Source organism: Vicia villosa, unplaced genomic scaffold (genome assembly GCF_029867415.1).
Source record: "Vicia villosa cultivar HV-30 ecotype Madison, WI unplaced genomic scaffold, Vvil1.0 ctg.000121F_1_1, whole genome shotgun sequence".
Lineage (NCBI taxonomy): Eukaryota > Viridiplantae > Streptophyta > Magnoliopsida > Fabales > Fabaceae > Vicia > Vicia villosa.
In genome coordinates, this window is record NW_026705023.1 from 513,555 (window position 1) to 517,405 (window position 3,851).

Sequence of the window (3,851 nt, forward strand, 5' to 3'; positions counted from 1 at the left end):
TGAAGTTGGAGTGGTCTCTAATCTCAATTTCCATTGATTCCTCCATTTTATGGTTGCAGATAGTATTGTATGTCAAGTTATATGCAAGTACATCTTCCTTCATTCAATTAGTACGAGATAGATAGCAATCCATGATACCTTTTTCTATGTTTCAGTGTTATATTTTGAGCTTTTAAATTTTGGAGTTGAATAAATTTCACATACCTTGGATTATAATTTTTTTTCATAAAAACTATATATGTTATCACACAGGGATGTTGCATTGAGTATATAATTTTGGAAGGTGATAACTTGGCATCCTTGTTTCCAAATGCATACTTAGATTTAAGTGTATTTGTGTTGACTCTAAAAACACTCTTTGCTGTGATTACCCCATTGGTTGTTCTTCCTACAGTTTGGCTTCGTGACCTTCGTATTCTTAGTTAAATTTCAGGTGACTCTTATTTTGCGCAATAGTGACTTGATTTTTGGTTAACATTTGAGCTTAATATAACCATTTATTTACCATGTCTGTGATAGCCGGTGGAGTTATTGCACCTGTTTTAGTAATTATGTGTTTGTTATGGGTCGGCGTAGAAGAAGTTGGCTTTCAACGTTCATGGACAATGCTCGATCTTGCAGCCCTACCTGTTGCGATTGGTCTTTACGGATACTTTTATTCTTGACATGTTGTGTTCCCAAACATTTATACATCAATGTCAAATCCAAACTAATTTTCTACAATACTAGTAGCACAATTAACCCAAGATCGTCTTTAGTCATGGTTTAAAATTCCGAACGAATGTGTTATAAATGATTATCCTTTTGAATCTATCTAATACAATGTATGATTATTTTTATTGTAGCTTCGGAGTTTGTAGCTCACTCTATGTTGGAGGTGCTGTTATGGGATACATAATGTTTGGAGAAGATACTCTCAATTCACTCTTAACCTGCCCAAGATTTGGATGCAACCAAGATTGTTGCCTGGACTACGGTACACTAATTCAATATTCTATTTACGATATTATCTCAGTAGAATAAACTTTAGAAACTGAATCGGATCGAGATCGATACTTTAGAGACTAAAGTGATAGTTTATTCTATATTAACATATTTTTGTTGTTTTATAAACCATATAAATTGCTAACATTATTTTCTGCTACTTTATTTTGCAGGTGGTTAATCCATTTACCAAATATCCTTTATACGTGTCGTGTGAATACATATATGCATGAATATAGAATGAAAAAAAAATCATCATGAGAAGTTTCATTTCTTTTTCAATCTCTTCATAGAATATTCTTATATACAGATGATGAATTATGATTTTTCTTAACTAGCATCGATACGTATGCATTGATTATGTCTTCCTTGGCAATGAGTCTTGAAGAGTTAATACCATTAAACCATTCAAAGGCTTACCTATTTTCCGTTTTCATCAGAACATGCCTTGTATTTTCTACCCTTGTTATTGTTCTCTAAGTTCCCTTTTTCGGTAAGTCTTATCAATCATTACAACTGTAATATGACATAGTCGTACTATGTTATAGATAAGACGCATCTGATGATTTTTTGCAGGTTTGGTAATATCGTTGATTGGATCAATACTTACAATACTTGTAGTAAGTTCCCTTCCTTTATTCGGTTATTGCTCATAGTGTTATTGACTGCATCATTTTACTGATTATTATCAACCTTGTTGACAGACTTTGATTCTACCATGTGTTTTTTACCTAAGAAACTTGCGAGGCAAAGTCACGCGATTACATGTATGATAGTTCGACTAATATCACGCCATCAATTATCACTATATGTTTGTGAACTTTTTAGAGCTTAATTGATACTGGATGAGCTATCCAAAAAATTGTACTAAAATCTTTGAAAACATTTGAAGTATCATGTAGAGAATTCTAATTTTTTTTAGTGTGTTTAATGGATGCAGATTCTTTCCTATTTCACATACATGGATAATTCTTGGAACAGTCTTGTAATATCAATTTTATCACAGGTACACATTTGATAAATTGATTTCAGGATTTTAACTGCATTATATTTTATATCCCTGTTGGATATATTTTTCAAAACACTGAAAGTCCTCTTTTTCTTGTTAGGCACAATTTGTTTTTGAATGGCATGTTAATCTTATTAGCTGTTCTCCTAAGCGGACCAATTTTTATGACAAGAAAAGTTCAAGTTTCATTTGTTTTCTCTTTAGGTTGCCCAAAATTACCCGAAGAAGATTTTCAACATTGAAACTTTTGCTTTGATAACAATGGAACTTTGTATACACTACCTTTTTAAAATATTTCATAGGTAATTGATTTCCTGTGACTAATAACTCATTGTAGTTTCTTATTTGATAGACATTTTTGCATAATTGATATATATATATATATATATATATATATATATATATATATATATATATATATATATATATATATATATATATATATATATTCATGAATTCTGTTGTTCAGAACTAACACAATTTCAGTAGATTATCCAAACTCTGTGGAGAAAATGTGATACATACATTATGTAGCATAACAACGACAGTAATTAACTATATTGAGACCAAGGTGTGCATGTTGTGTATGGTTCTAGATAACTGGTTTTTATATGAGCTACTCTTTTTTTTGCATATTTAAAGTTGTATATTCTTTGAAGTCATGGTGCAATTTTTTAATCCTAACAGAGGATTATCATTACTGACTTGCTCTAGTTTTAGCTGGCATTAGTGTTGTCATGATTACAGGTATGATAGTTCAACTAGTATCACCATTAGTTATCACTATTTGAAAATCTTTGAAAACATTTGAATAATGTAAATTTTGTTGATGTTATAGGTTTTCATCACCAGTTTATCACAAGAGTTCATTGAGGATGAGAGCTTCCAATCAATAGGGAAGTCAAGTAGCTTCACAGTGTCACCAGTTTAAATTGAAACCCTTTGTTATGAAACTCAATTTAAAGTTTTCGTTATGTAAATGCACTAGACGGATTTGGTTTTTAGTTAGATATATTTAGTGTTGCAACTTGTGAATTGACCTTTGATTCATTTTGGTTGTTACTGTTATTAGTTAGTTAACAGAGTAAAGTTGGAAGATATTATTTTATTTAGAGTAAATTGATATTGGTAAGGTTAGTAGTGTATAGAAAATAATTTGACTTTTGAAGTTTTATTTCTAATTCTAGAAATAAGATAAATTGATGAATTGGAATAGATATTAAACTTAGATTAAGAAATAATTGATGTAGAATAATATTTAGTTTGATGACAAAATATAATATTTTATTTTTCAAATGATAGTTAGTACGAAGGCTGAATTCATTTATTAAAAACATACAACTTGTTAGGTCAGTTAAGTTTATCTGATTTAAGAAACAAACTTCTTAAGTCGGGTACATATGGCATTAGAGCTTTCTGAAAGCCTGGACTTATTAAGTCGGGTATGATTTAACAGACCTAATAAAATTTTCTTAAGTCAGGTCTAAATCCGACTTAAGAAGTCAAAACTTCTTATGTCGGAAATTCTTAAGTCAGGTTCGGAACCGACTTAAAAAGTCGTTTTTAACCGACTTAAAAAGCAATTTTTCTACTAGTGAGTGGAGATATAAGGATGTTAATCCCTCGTCAACCCCTTTGAGCCTAAGAAGTAGAAGTTTCTTTCTTGTACTAATTAAAACCCTTGATCATAACCTGGGGCAGAGTAGTTACTCAGTTAACTCAGTTATGCTAGCCGTTGCTTATACAAATAGTGATGGATTCCCGTAACCATTAAGTCAGGCAGTCGACATCTATCAAAAGAAAAAATCTATTAAGTCAAAACCTATGAAGGAGACTTATCAAGTTGAAACATCCCGCT

At 30.9% G+C, this 3,851-nt stretch overlaps 2 long non-coding RNA genes across 3 annotated transcripts; both read left to right on the forward strand.

The window, feature by feature from the left end:
- Positions 1-348: 348 nt before the first annotated feature.
- LOC131624407 (uncharacterized) lies at positions 349-1,750 on the forward strand. Of its 2 annotated transcripts, XR_009290579.1 has the most exons (4): positions 349-433; positions 846-976; positions 1,158-1,604; positions 1,689-1,750. It is a non-coding gene; the product is annotated as an uncharacterized LOC131624407 (long non-coding RNA). The 2 variants fall into 2 exon arrangements; XR_009290578.1 differs by lacking the exon at positions 349-433 and having other exon boundaries at positions 458-976.
- A 445-nt stretch (positions 1,751-2,195) lies between these two features.
- On the forward strand, positions 2,196-3,101 carry LOC131624408 (uncharacterized). Its single transcript, XR_009290580.1, has 2 exons — positions 2,196-2,295; positions 2,832-3,101. It is a non-coding gene; the product is annotated as an uncharacterized LOC131624408 (long non-coding RNA).
- The last annotated feature ends 750 nt before the right edge of the window (positions 3,102-3,851 follow it).